The 13,449-nt window shown below is 47.9% G+C and overlaps 3 pseudogenes; 1 reads left to right on the top strand and 2 right to left on the bottom strand.

The window, feature by feature from the left end:
* The first annotated feature begins 1,053 nt into the window (after positions 1-1,053).
* On the top strand, positions 1,054-1,171 carry LOC143959144 (5S ribosomal RNA; annotated as a pseudogene).
* Positions 1,172-6,493: 5,322 nt separating this feature from the next.
* On the bottom strand, positions 6,494-6,611 carry LOC143959155 (5S ribosomal RNA; annotated as a pseudogene).
* A 108-nt stretch (positions 6,612-6,719) lies between these two features.
* LOC143959180 (5S ribosomal RNA) lies at positions 6,720-6,838 on the bottom strand (annotated as a pseudogene).
* Positions 6,839-13,449: the final 6,611 nt, after the last annotated feature.

Genomic DNA, 13,449 nt, shown 5'->3' on the forward strand with positions numbered 1-13,449 from the left:
ATACGATCACATAGACGTTTCGATAAGGAAGCCGAAAGCCGACCCAATCGTTCGGTGCAAGAAGCCGGGAAACGACCCAATCCTTCGGATATCACGTAGTCTCCAAATACGCTCGGATCCTCTCTTAGGCCTCAAAACGTCATATCACTGGTGCTGCTCCTGGATAATGCTAATGCACCTGGGGTGCACGCTGCGTGCCTGGGCACACCCTAATCACCCCAGGTGCATTCATTATTGGTTTACAGAGGTGAAGGGTCCACGTGGTCAAGCATAAGTTGTTTTGAACATACAAGATCAATCATCATTTTTTGTCTTATATTTCACATGGGACTTTATATTGTGTCACATTATTTTTTATGATTATTTGGTTTTTCACTTTAATGGACATTTGAGTTACAGATTCATTTCTTTTGACTTCATTGGACATTTGGGTTTTCAAAGTATTTTTCACTAATGATTTTTCACATTATTTAGGTTTTTCACATTTTCCATACACACACATTTTTCCTATTAAGTCACATTAATACACATTTATATTTAAGAGGCCAAGCACTGCACTTTTATTTTTTTTAGGTTCACCGCCAGGTTTTTATAGCGCTAGGTACCCCGATATACTGCCCAATAATGGTTTACGCTGCACTTAGGTCTAGGGACATTCAGGGTGACATGGTTAGCACCTGGATGGGAAACCGCCAGGGAATACCAGGTGCCGTATTCTTTTTTTTAATATGTTGTTGGCGTCTATGACCTGTTTTATTTTTCTGCTTGTTTGCCGAGGTGACCATCTTGGCATTTGTCAAGAGGGTTGAGAGTGGCCAGAAAGATCGCCTACAACCAAATCAGCCTGAATTTGCCCGATCTCATTTGATTTTGGATGCTAAGCAGGGTCGGGCCTGTTTAGTACCTGGGTGGGATTCCGCCTGGGAATTCCAGGTGCCGTAGACTTTTTCTTAATATGTTGTTGGCGTCGACGACCTGTTTTATTTTGCTGGTTGTTTGCCAAGGTGAATATGTTGGCGTTTGTCAAGAGGGTTGAGAGTGGCCAGAAAGATCGCTTACTGTACATCACCCTGAATGCGCCCGATCTCATCTGATCTCGGATGCTAAGCAGGGTCGAACCTGGTTAGTACCTGGATAGTACACCGCATGGGAATACCAGGAGCTGTAGGCTTTTTTTAAATATGTTGTTGATGTCGACAACCTCTTTTATTTTTCTGCTTTTTTGCCAAGGTGACCATCTTGGTGTTTTTCAAGAGGGTTGAGAGTGGCCAAAAAGATCGCCTACGGCCACATCACCCTGAATGCGCCTGATCTCGTCTGATCTCGGATACTAACCAGGGTCAGGCCTGGTTAGAGCCTGGATGGAAGACCCCCTGGGAATACATTCTGAAATGGTACATTTAGAAAATTTATTTTATCATCATCCATGATTTTTATGTAGGTACCCACCATCTGCTAATGCTGCAGAAGCAGAAAAGGGATTCCGTCTTGCTTGGAGTGTGCCTGGCTTCCCATCTTGCTTTGAGAGATCATAGCTTCCCATCTTGCTTGAAGATTTCATGGCTTATCAAACAGTCATGAAAAAGAGAAAATTTACAATGGAATTATGCTTACTTATCCAGAGATAATGAAATCTGAGGTTTGGGTTAAAAATACAAAATCGAAACCATGGCACGATATACATTTTTTTTACTGTTAACCTAAAATGCTTACTTCATGGTTAAACCTGGCTTAACCCATTCATGACTAAGCCTATTTTTGGCATTTGGTGTTTACAAGTTAAAATCCATATTTTTTGCTAGAAAATTACTTGGAACCCCCAAACATTATATATATATATATATATATTTTTTTTTTAACCACTTGCTTACTGGGCACTTAAACCCCCCTCAGTCCCAGACCAATTTTCAGCTTTCAGCGCTGATGCACTTTGAGTGACAATTGCGCGGGCATACAACACTGTACCCAAATGAAATTCTTATCATTTTTTTCCCACAAATAGAGCTTTCTTTTGGTGGTATTTAGTTACAGCTCGGAGTTTTATTTTTTGCTAAACAAACAAAAAAAGATGCAAAAAAAAAAAATCATGTTTTAATAGTTTGTTATAAAATTTTGCAAACGGGTCATTTTTCTCCTTCATTGAAGTGCGCTGATTAGGCGGCACTGATAGGCTGCATTGGTGGGCACTGATGGGCTGCATTGGTGGGCACTGATGGGCTGCATTGGTGGGCACTGATGGGCTGCACTGGTGGGCACTGATAGGCATAGTTAAGGCGGCACTAATAGGCACAGATAAGGCGGCACCGATGGGCACAGATAAGGCGGCACTGATGGGCAAAGATGGGCACAGATAAGATGGCACGGATAAGTGGCACGGATGGGTGGCACGGATGGGCACTGATAGGTACCACAGATAGATGGGACTGATGGGCACTGATAGGTGGCACTGATAGGTGGCTCTGATAGGTGGCACTGCTGGGCACTGATGGGCGGCACTGCTGGGCGGCACTGCTGGGCACTGATGGGCGGCACTGGGGTGCAGCACCTTTGAGGCAGATTGGGTGGCACTGTGGGTGGCACTGTGGGGTGGCACTGTGGGTGGCACTGTGGGTGGCACTGTGGGTGGCACTGTGGGTGGCACTGTGGGCACTATGGGCACTGACAGGGGGCACTGACGGGGGGCACTTACTTTTTCTTTTATTTTACTTCAGGATGGCACTGCGGGAGGCAGGTGGGCACAGGCAGGTGGCAGGTGGTCCCTTGTATTGATGGCCGTGATCGGGACTGATGTCCCGATCACGGCCGCCGGTGATCGGCTTTTTTTTTCTCTCCTCGCGCTGTCAGCGCGAGGAGGAATAATAGCCGATTACCGGCTCCGTTCTATCACATGATCAGCTGTCATTGGCTGACAGCTGATCACGTGATAAGGGGTCGGGATCGACCCCTTACACGGATCGGTGATCAGGCGAGTCTCACGGACTCGCCGATCACAGAGCGCGCCGCGCGCGCCCCTCAGGGGGCGCGCAGGCCGCTCGTAACCAGGACGACGTCAATAGACGTAGTCCTGGAAATGTAGGTCCGCGCTAATGCCGTCATTTGGCAATAGCGCGGATCTGAAGTGGTTAACAGAGACTCTAGAGAATAAAACGGCGATTGTTGCAATATTTTACATCGATATCTGCCGCCTGAGACATGATCTAATTTGACATAAGCGACAGTGAGTTAGGAAAACCTACCTGACAAACCTAACCCGAGACTAGAGTGAGTGCTGATACCCTGAAATTATGAACCCACTCCCCTCCCCCAACCGACCAATCCTCCCGACACAAACATACAGTGGAGGCCCGTCCATAGGGGGCGCCGCCCCCCCTCCCATGTAGTAAAAAAAAAAATATATATATATATATATATTTTTTTAAACATGTCCCTTTAAGAAAAAAAATTATTTTTTTTCAAATTCCCCCCCCTATGTGCACTGGCGCCGGGCGCAGTGCAATATAAGAAGCACCACGTCTATGCAATCACAAGATTGCAGACAAGGCGCTTCATTTGCCCAAAAAAAGCGCTCTGTGGCGCAGCCGATCGTGCCACAGCTTCCGGCGTGATCGACTGGCCGAGCAAGTGCATAGACTTGCACTTGAGTGAGCGATGGGCGGTGCTTCCAACGTCACTCAAGGAAGTGACGTTGGCACGGCACTTCTCTATTCTGCCTGCCTGAGAGGATCAGGTAAGGGGCTGCCGCATGGCAGCTTAAACAATCTTGATCGTTTATTCCATCCAGCCGCCGGTACCCCCTCCACATCGATCTATCTTATGGTGGTCGCACTCGGCAGCATACCCCAACCCCCCACCCCCTGCTAAACAAGATTTAAAGAAATAGTGTTATCAGTGACCGGCAGCATACACCCCCCCAAGGAAGCTTTAAAACAAAAAGGTTATTAATAATAAGGGGGGTATATGCTGCCGACCACTGATAATAACCCTTTTTAAAATCTTGTTTAGGGGGGGCAGGGATGTGGGTTAATGCTGCCGACCACCGATAATAACCCTTTTTTTTAAAAATCTTGTTTGGGGGGTATGCTGCCGACCACCGCAGCATACCCCCAAAACAAGATTTAAAAAAAAGGGTTATTATCGGTGGTCGGCAGCATTAACCCACATACCTGCCCCCCCAAACAAGATTTACAGGTTGTAGATATGTGCGATTTGCATGTTGTAGATATGTGCGATTTCCAGGTTGTAGATATGTGTGATTTCCAGGTTGTAGATATGTGCGATTTGCAGGTTAGCTACACAGGGCACATGGGTCAGTTGTCCCTGTCGGAGGGCGGAGAGGAGGTTGGTGCCATTGTCACAAACCACCATTCCTGGCTTAAGCTGGCGTGGCGTCAACCACCTCTCGGCCTGCCCCTGCAGAGCTGACAAAACATCCGCCCCAGTGTGGCTCCTGTCCCCCAAACAAACCAGCGCAAGCACGGCATGGCATCGTTTTGCCTGCGTACTTGCGTAGCCCCTGGAACGCCTACGAAGCACCGCTGGTTCTGAGGACAGAGCACTGGAAGAGGCCATGGAGGAAGAAGAAGAGGAGGGGGTGGAGGAGAGAGGTGTGTCACAACCAATAGTAGCATTTTGGAGGCGTGGTGGCGGAACAACCTCCAACACTATGCACCTTGTCCTGCATCCTTCCCAGCTGCCAGAAGAGTGACCCAATGGGCCGTGAAAGACAGGTAACGTCCCTGTCCATGCCTGCTGGACCATGAGTCAGCGGTAATATGCACCTTACCGCTGACCGCCCTGTCCAGCGAGGCAAGGACATTGCCTTCCACATGCTGGTAGAGAGCCGGAATCGCCTTCCATGAGAAAAAGTGGCGTTTGGGGACCTGCCACTGAGGAACCGCTCATTGTACAAACTCACGGAAGGGGGCCGAGTCTACCAACTGAAAAGGCAGCAGTTGATGTGCTAGCAATTTAGCCAAGCTAGCATTCAACCGCTGGGCATGTGGATGGCTGGGAGTGAACTTCTTTTGCCGGTCCAGCAGCTGGGGCAGGGACATTTGCCTGCTATAATCGGACGTGGGTGTACCGCTAGCAGAGTTCCCGGAAGCACTTGGCTGTGACACACCTAATTCTACACCTTCATTCCTCTCAGAGCAGGTTTCAGAGAGGACTGAAGGTCTAGTGGGGTTGGAGATGCCAGCTGATGAGGAGCAAGGAGAGGTCCGCTTTGTTCTTTGGTGTCATGTACCCAACACTGTGCTCAAAGAGTTCAGGAGACTCCTCAGGAGGACGTGGTGGGTCTAGGGAAGGAGTCACTGATGATGACATTGAGAGGAGGGAAGACGATGCGTTGGCAGCTGCTTTGCTAGTACCCTGAGACTGGGTGAGAGAGGATGAGGAGGATGAAGAGGGCTTGGACATCCACTCTACCAAGTCGTTGGCATGTTGCGGCTCAACATGTCCAGCTGCCGAAAAGAAGGACAAGCGTGTCCCATGGCCACGTGCTGATGACAATGCACCGCGTCCACGACCAGCACTGTTGTCTCTAGACACAGAGCCTGCTTGCCCTCTTTTATCGGCTCGCACCTGTCTGCCTCTCCTTGCTGGCCTTCCAGACATGGTAATGGCCTGAAGGGAGTTGGGTAAAAAAGCAGTTGGGTAGTGTATATTGTGCTAGAGGCACACAACACCCACTAACTCCTGCAGATGCCTTTATTATAGAACACCAGAGATAAAGGGGTATATACAGATGTATACTGTGCTGTGCTGGAGGCACACACAACTTCCAATAACTCCTGCAGATGGCAAGTGGGCTCAAATAGAGAAGAGATATGTAGGTGGATATAGCGGTATGTACTGGGTACAGAGCACGCAGACAGCATGCACTAGCTCCTAACACTACTGACTATTATAAAAGATAGATCAATAGCTATATAGGTGAGGTGAATATAGCGGTGTATACTGCGGTCAGGGCACGCAGACAACAACCACTACACAACAGCAAGATCGAAAATCGGCCAAAAATGATCGGTGTGTACTGTGTTGAAGGTACACAGAACACCCACTAACTCCTGCAGATGCCTTTATTATAGAACACCAGAGATAAAGGGGTATCTTCATGAAATCTTCAAGCAAGATGGGAAGCTATGATCTCTCAAAGCAAGATGGGAAGCCAGGCACACTCCAAGCAAGACGGAATCCCTTTTCTGCTTCTGCAGCATTAGCAGATGGTGGGTACCTACATAAAAATCATGGATGATGATAAAATAAATTTTCTAAATGTACCATTTCAGAATGTATTCCCAGGGGGTCTTCCATCCAGGCTCTAACCAGGCCCGACCCTGGTTAGTATCCGAGATCAGGCGCATTCAGGGTGATGTGGCCGTAGGCGATCTTTTTGGCCACTCTCAACCCTCTTGAAAAACACCAAGATGGTCACCTCGGCAAAAAAGCAGAAAAATAAGAGGTTGTCGACATCAACAACATATTAAAAAAAAGCCTACAGCTCCTGGTATTCCCATGCGGTGTACTATCCAGGTACTAACCAGGTTCGACCCTGCTTAGCATCCGAGATCAGATGAGATCGGGCGCATTCAGGGGGATGTACAGTAAGCGATCTTTCTGGCCACTCTCAACACTCTTGACAAACGCCAACATATTCACCTTGGCAAACAACCAGCAAAATAAAACAGGTCGTCGACGCCAACAACATATTAAGAAAAAGTCTACGGCACCTGGAATTCCCAGGCGGAATCCCACCCAGGTACTAAACAGGCCCGACCCTGCTTAGCATCCAAAATCAAATGAGATCGGGCAAATTCAGGCTGATTTGGTCGTAGGCGATCTTTCTGGCCACTCTCAACCCTCTTGACAAATGCCAAGATGGTCACCTCGGCAAACAAGCAGAAAAATAAAACAGGTCATCGACGCCAACAACATATTAAAAAAAAGAATACGGCACCTGGTATTCCCTGGCGGTTTCCCATCCAGGTGCTAACCATGTCACCCTGAATGTCCCTAGACCTAAGTGCAGCGTAAACCATTATTGGGCAGTATATCGGGGTACCTAGCGCTATAAAAACCTGGCGGTGAACCTAAAAAAAATAAAAGTGCAGTGCTTGGCCTCTTAAATATAAATGTGTATTAATGTGACTTAATAGGAAAAATGTGTGTGTATGGAAAATGTGAAAAACCTAAATAATGTGAAAAATCATTAGTGAAAAATACTTTGAAAACCCAAATGTCCAATGAAGTCAAAAGAAATGAATCTGTAACTCAAATGTCCATTAAAGTGAAAAACTAAATAATCATAAAAAATAATGTGACACAATATAAAGTCCCATGTGAAATATAAGATAAAAAATGATGATTGATCTTGTATGTTCAAAACAACAATAATAATGCTTGACCACATGGACCCTTCACCTCTGTAAACCAATAATGAATGCACCTGGGGTGATTATCACCCCAGGTGCATTAGCATTATCCAGGAGCAGCACCAGTGATATGACGTTTTGAGGCCTAAGGCCGCGTACACACGGGCGGACTGTTCGCCCAACTTTGTCCGCTGAACAGTGTTTCAGCGGACAGTCCGCTCGTGTGTGGGCGTTCAGCGGACAGTTTCAGCGGACAGTTTGACGAACAAAGTTTTTCGGAATTTCCGTAAAACTGTCCGCTGAAACTTGGTTTGAGCGGACAGTCCGCTCGTGTGTAGGCTTGTTCGTCAAACTAAGTTCCGCGCATACTCAGAAAGAATTTACAGGGCGGAAGCGCTCGGTCTTGTAAAACTAGTGTTCGTATTGAAGCTAGCATATTCGTCATGCTGCTAATTTTGTGGTTTTTTTTTAATATAGCCCGTTCTTTTCTTCTTCGTAATGCAAGAAAAGTGAAGTAGCTTTGCTGCTTATATTCACACAGAGTTATACTACAAGTTTTTATTCATCCTCATCCTATGATTAATCTTCCAATTATAGCAAAAATATATTCCCAATTTATATAAAAAAAAAACAAAAAAACAAACCAACCCAAAAAAAAAATATATATATATATATATATATATATATATATATATATTTATGGTGTGGAGCCCTCTGACTGATACGGTTAAGGATGACAAACAAGGTTAACATAAACTCGCTTACTTGAAATGGACCTGAAAGTGTGCCCTTGGTCTGACGTACGGTATACCAAAATAAGGGGGCATACCTTAGATAGAAAGTGGGTGATAAATGAAATGAATATGAATGGAGTGAAATGAGTACTCTCATGAGGAGTATGATGCTTGAGAAATGCCCTGAAAAAGGGGATGGGTGGGTGGGTATCACGCACCGGAACCGACGAGGAAGACAGGCGAACGAGCTGGTTATATACTCCACCGGGCTCCTCCCATAATTTCAGGCCACCATACTGGCCTTTCTATTTATGGTGTGGAGCCCTCTGACCGATACGGTTAAGGATGACAAACAAGGTTAACATAAACTCGCTTACTTGAAATGGACCTGAAAGTGTGCCCTTGGTCTGACGTACGGTATACCAAAATAAGGGGGCAAAAACATTCAGGTAGGGGTTGCATTTTATTGATCCAAGTTTGTTACTGGGTGAGCTCGACAAAGGCCTGGGTCATCTCCGCTTGCGGATTGGGTATGTAGCGGGCGAAACAGGTGGACCTCCATCTGCCCAACTTCTTGATAATGTGAGTAGGACAGAGGTGAAGGATACCCGGGAGTATCCTGAGACGTTCCACCGGGCAGCGTTCAGAGGTTTAGTGAGAAATGGCAGAAGGGGACTAACTCCTGGTTGATCAGCCAAAAAGGGCCGACAGGCGCGTGAGAATGGCGACCGGGTACCAGCGGTTGTTGGACTTATAGAGGTGTATGTCCGAACCCGAGCCAAGCTGCTGCGTCTTGGAGACTGCTAAGTGTAAGACGAAATGGTCTTCGTATCGGACCAGGTGGTGCTCGCACAGCATGCGTGCTGTGAGGCTACAACAAGTAACTCGCTTGGCCGTAAGAAGCCGTAGAAGGCCAGGTGTATGGCTGCTTGTAAATGACACTAATGTGGAGACCGAAAAGGTGAAGTGGCCAGGAAATCTGACATATTTCTAAACGTCTCCTGTGACAGGCAGTCGTTTTGGTGCCGGCCATCGGCTGGCGCTTTCTGGATACCGCGTATAACAGCCCGAACGGCGTGGTAAAATAGGAAGGGTACGGTAGGGTCCTGGAGGGACGTGAAATGTTGTACACCGGTCAGGTATAGCCGGATCGTATTAAAGGATAACGCCAACTGCGAGTGGCAGTAGGCAATGAAGGCTATGACTTGCTTGACACGGGACGTCTCTGTACTGTGATACGTGATGAAGTTGGTTAAAGGCCCTCCAGGCTGATTGATAGGCTTTGAGGGTATTGCGGGAAAGGGAGTGATCAAATGAGTTGGGTAGCCGCTAGGAGGTGAGGGGCTAATCCAGGGTCAGTTGAGACCAGTCCGGGATAGCTGCTGATGTTAGTCCGGCTCCGGGTACCTGAACGAAAACGAGACAAGGTTAAAAGCGGGAGAGGGCGTCCGCTGCCTGATTGACTTTACCGGGGATAAAGGAAGAATGGATGTTGAACTGAAACAACAACAAGAGCTGGACCAGTCGACGTAGGAAGGACATAACCAACAGAGAGGGCGCCTTGGCGCAGCCAGGAATTGCCAGTAACTGGGGAGGCCAGGGAGCTGCGAGCCAGAGGTGGCCAAAAAAACAGCCGCAAGCCCGTGGAGGCCGCTGCGTCGGTCATCACCTGGGGAGAAAGGGAAGACACGGAGGGAATGAACAGGGAGACGTCATTCCCAGACGATAGGAATTCCTCCCGCATAGCAAGGACTGCTATTGCCGCGGGAACCCGGCTGAGGACTTGCTCCGGATCCTGTGAGAGGGACAGTAAGACCAATAGGCGTGACACAAAGGCGCGACCCCTGAGGGATGATGTGCATAGCGACGCTCGACATGCCGTGAAGGGACTGTAGGTGTCTTTTGGATGACTAAACTGGGAAATATGCGAGGATATTATATGTCCGTAAAGATGGCAGTTGTAATGGGCGAGCATTGGCCGATGGCTATGGGCTGATGCCTCTGGACGCCTCGTAGTGGGGATCTTGCTGTATGGGCCGTAACAACAGATGGCTCTCCGAGCATTGTAAGGATAAGAAATGTTGAACGCTGGCTAGAAATAGCCTGGGCGTGCTACAGGAAGAAGCCAGTCGCGTGTGTCAACATGATCCTGGTGCGGACGGAAGTTGAACTCAACTGTCCCAAGGAAGAGAAGGACAGACAGGCAACAGTGAGTGGCTTGTAAGAAAAGCCACAGGAGACGAGTGGCCAATTAAGAGCTGCTGAGAATGACGTGTAGCCAGTTAGCGTGTCACTGAGAACGTGCTTGCAACAAATGATTGCAAGAAGTTATGCTAAGTCGCGAGCCTTGGCATGACTAAAGGTTGTGTTTGAACGTGTGCTTGCGACAATTGCCCGGGAGTTTGTCACAGGAGACGTGTACGTGGTGACTGTGAGCAATTCGTGTTACCGCATGTGCACTGCGAAGACTGCGGGAGTTGTGCTTGCATGTATGTTTGGATGCGTGCTTGCGATGGTTGCAAGATGTTACCCAGGATGCGTGCTTGCCATGATTACAAGATGTTATGCTAGGACGCGTGCCTGCAACGATTGCAAGGATTTACAGTAGGCTTCATGGGTAGCCAGGCCGGAAAAGACAGAAGTCCATCCTGGTCCAACCACAAATCAAAATAATAAGGTATCACACCACCCGACACCCCAATTCTACGCCCGCAGCTGATCCAGAGGAAGGCAAAAAACCCCAACAGAGCATAGCCCAATTTGCTACAGTAGGGGAAAAAATTCCTTCCTGACCCCTCGAGAGGCAATCGGATTTTCCCTGGATCAACTATGCCTATAAGTATAAGTACCCTGTAATACAACGAACATTTAGGAAGGTATCCAGGCTTTCCCCAAAGCAACCTATTGAGCAGCCAGAAGTGCCTGCCAGCAATGATTGCCATAAGTTGTGCCTGGACATCAGCTTGCAATGATTGCAAGAGGCCTATGCTTGAATGCGTGCTTGCCATGATTGCAAGAGGTCTACGCTCGAATGCGTGCTTGCAATGATCGCTAGAGGTCTAGGCTCGAATGCGTGCTTGCAACGATTGAAAGAGGTCTATGCTCGAATGCGTGCTTGCAATGATTGCAAGAGGTTTATGCTCGAATGCGTGCTTGCAACGACTGCAAGAGGTCTATGCTCGAACGCGTGCTTGTAATGAGTGCAAGAGGTCTATGCTCGAATGCGTGCTTGTAACGAGTGCAAGAGGTCTAGGCTCGAATGCGTGCTTGCAACGACTGCAAGAGGACTACGCTCGAATGCGTGCTTGCAATGAGTGCGAGAGGTCTACAATGATTGCGATTAGTCTATCTCTGGATGCGTGCTTGCAACGATTGCAAGAAGTCTACGCTTGGATGTGTATCTACGATGATTGCACGAAGTCTACGCTTGTATGTGGAGAAACACAACGAAACACGCCTAAACGAAGCTGTGTTCTTCCCTTTTGAGGCAACTTTATAATGAAATGAGGCCGAGGAGCAAGGCCCCCCTGGTAGGCATTCAAACCTTGAAAAATCAACTGGACCCAAACCGGGGAGCGGCATGTGACAGTGAGATGAGAGAACCTGCCATGACAGAGATCCGGATCGCCATGCCACAACTTGCGACTGAGCACGAAACGGATCCTGGAGCATGTACTGAAATGAGGCCATTCCTGGGGCACGCCGAGACGAATTTGGTACACCGATGTGACTATTCGTACCGGAACGTGATAGGTGAAATGAAATGAAAACCCATGACAAAGACAAGAATCAGAGGACGAGCCCTTGAACCAAACAGATGAATCCTGTCCTTGGAGCATGTACTGAAATGAGGCGTAACAGCTGGGCGCGCCGGAACGAATCGGTGCATAAATAAATGCAACAGGATTCGAATCGGAGCGTAATAAGTGACCGAAATGATATGCCATGACAGAGATAAGATTCAACGACTGGACTGATGGTTACAACAAAGAATCCGACTCTGGAGCATGTACTGAAATGAGGCGTAGCAGCTGGGCACACCAGAACAAATCGGTGCAAAAAAGAATGCGACAGGATTCGAATTGGAGCGTAATAAGTGACAGAAATGATATCCCATGACAGAGACAAGATTCAACGACTGGACTGATGGTAACAATAAAGAATCCGTCTCTGGAGCATGTACTGAAATGAGGCATAGCAGCTGGGCACACCAGAACGAATCGGTGCATAAAAGAATGCGACAGGATTCGAATTGGAGTGTAATAAGTGACAGAAATGATATCCCATGACAGAGACAGGATTCAACGACTGGACTGTAGGTTACAAAGAATCCGTCTCTGGAGCATGTACCGAAATGAGGCGTAGCAGCTGGGCACACCAAGACGAATCGGTGCATAGAAGAATGCGACAGGATTCGAATTGGAGCGTAATAAGTGACAGAAATGATATGCCATGACAAAGACAAGAATCAGGGATCGTGCGTGAACCTGCGAGTGATTCAGTCTCTGGAGCATGTACAGAAATGAGGCCAAACCCTGGGGCACTTCAAAGCGAATCGGTGCACCAGAGGTGCGACAGGATTCACGCCGGAGCGCGACTAGTGACAGAAATGATTCGAAACGGAAGAAATGACTGGGACTGAAATGACTTGGAATGAGATGAAATAAAATACATAACATAACTGCATGAATGAAGAGATATATTCGAATTGAAGCAGACCAAGCGAAACGTGCGGACTGCTTGCCTTGTCGTAACAAGCAGACGGCTGTGAGTCGAACGATTCGACCGATACTAATAGAAATGCTCGGGCAGTCGAACGGTTTCGAATGCCGTACCTGCGAATGAATCGCCTGACGTGGCGTAATCGAACGTGTCGAAAGGTAATAACGACTACATCGAAAGTAGAAAACAGTGACATGCGTACGAGGGCCACAGAAAACATTCGATTTGAAAGCAGCGAGCGGCTCGTGAGCACAGGGAATGTTGACGGTACATCGAAATACATGAATTGAAAAGGGGGTGCCGAAGCCCTACCTGCGACAGCCAGCCCGACGTGTGACGATAAATTCGATGGGTACGACGACACTCCGACGGCGGAAACCGACGGACGGTGATGAACGAGAAGACGAGTTGTCAAGACGGGGACGAAAAATGCGGGAACTGACGAACAGGCTCACTGCGTCTGGTCTGGATAGTCGGCCCTTGATACCTGACGTATCAGGTATCGCGCACCGGAACCGACGAGGAAGACAGGCGAACGAGCTGGTTATATACTCCACCGGGCTCCTCCCATAATTTCAGGCCACCATACTGGCCTTTCTATATATATATATATATATATA

Source organism: Lithobates pipiens, unplaced genomic scaffold (assembly GCF_037356315.1).
Source record: "Lithobates pipiens isolate NorthernLeopardFrog02 unplaced genomic scaffold, aLitPip1_a1.2 Scaffold_67, whole genome shotgun sequence".
Lineage (NCBI taxonomy): Eukaryota > Metazoa > Chordata > Amphibia > Anura > Ranidae > Lithobates > Lithobates pipiens.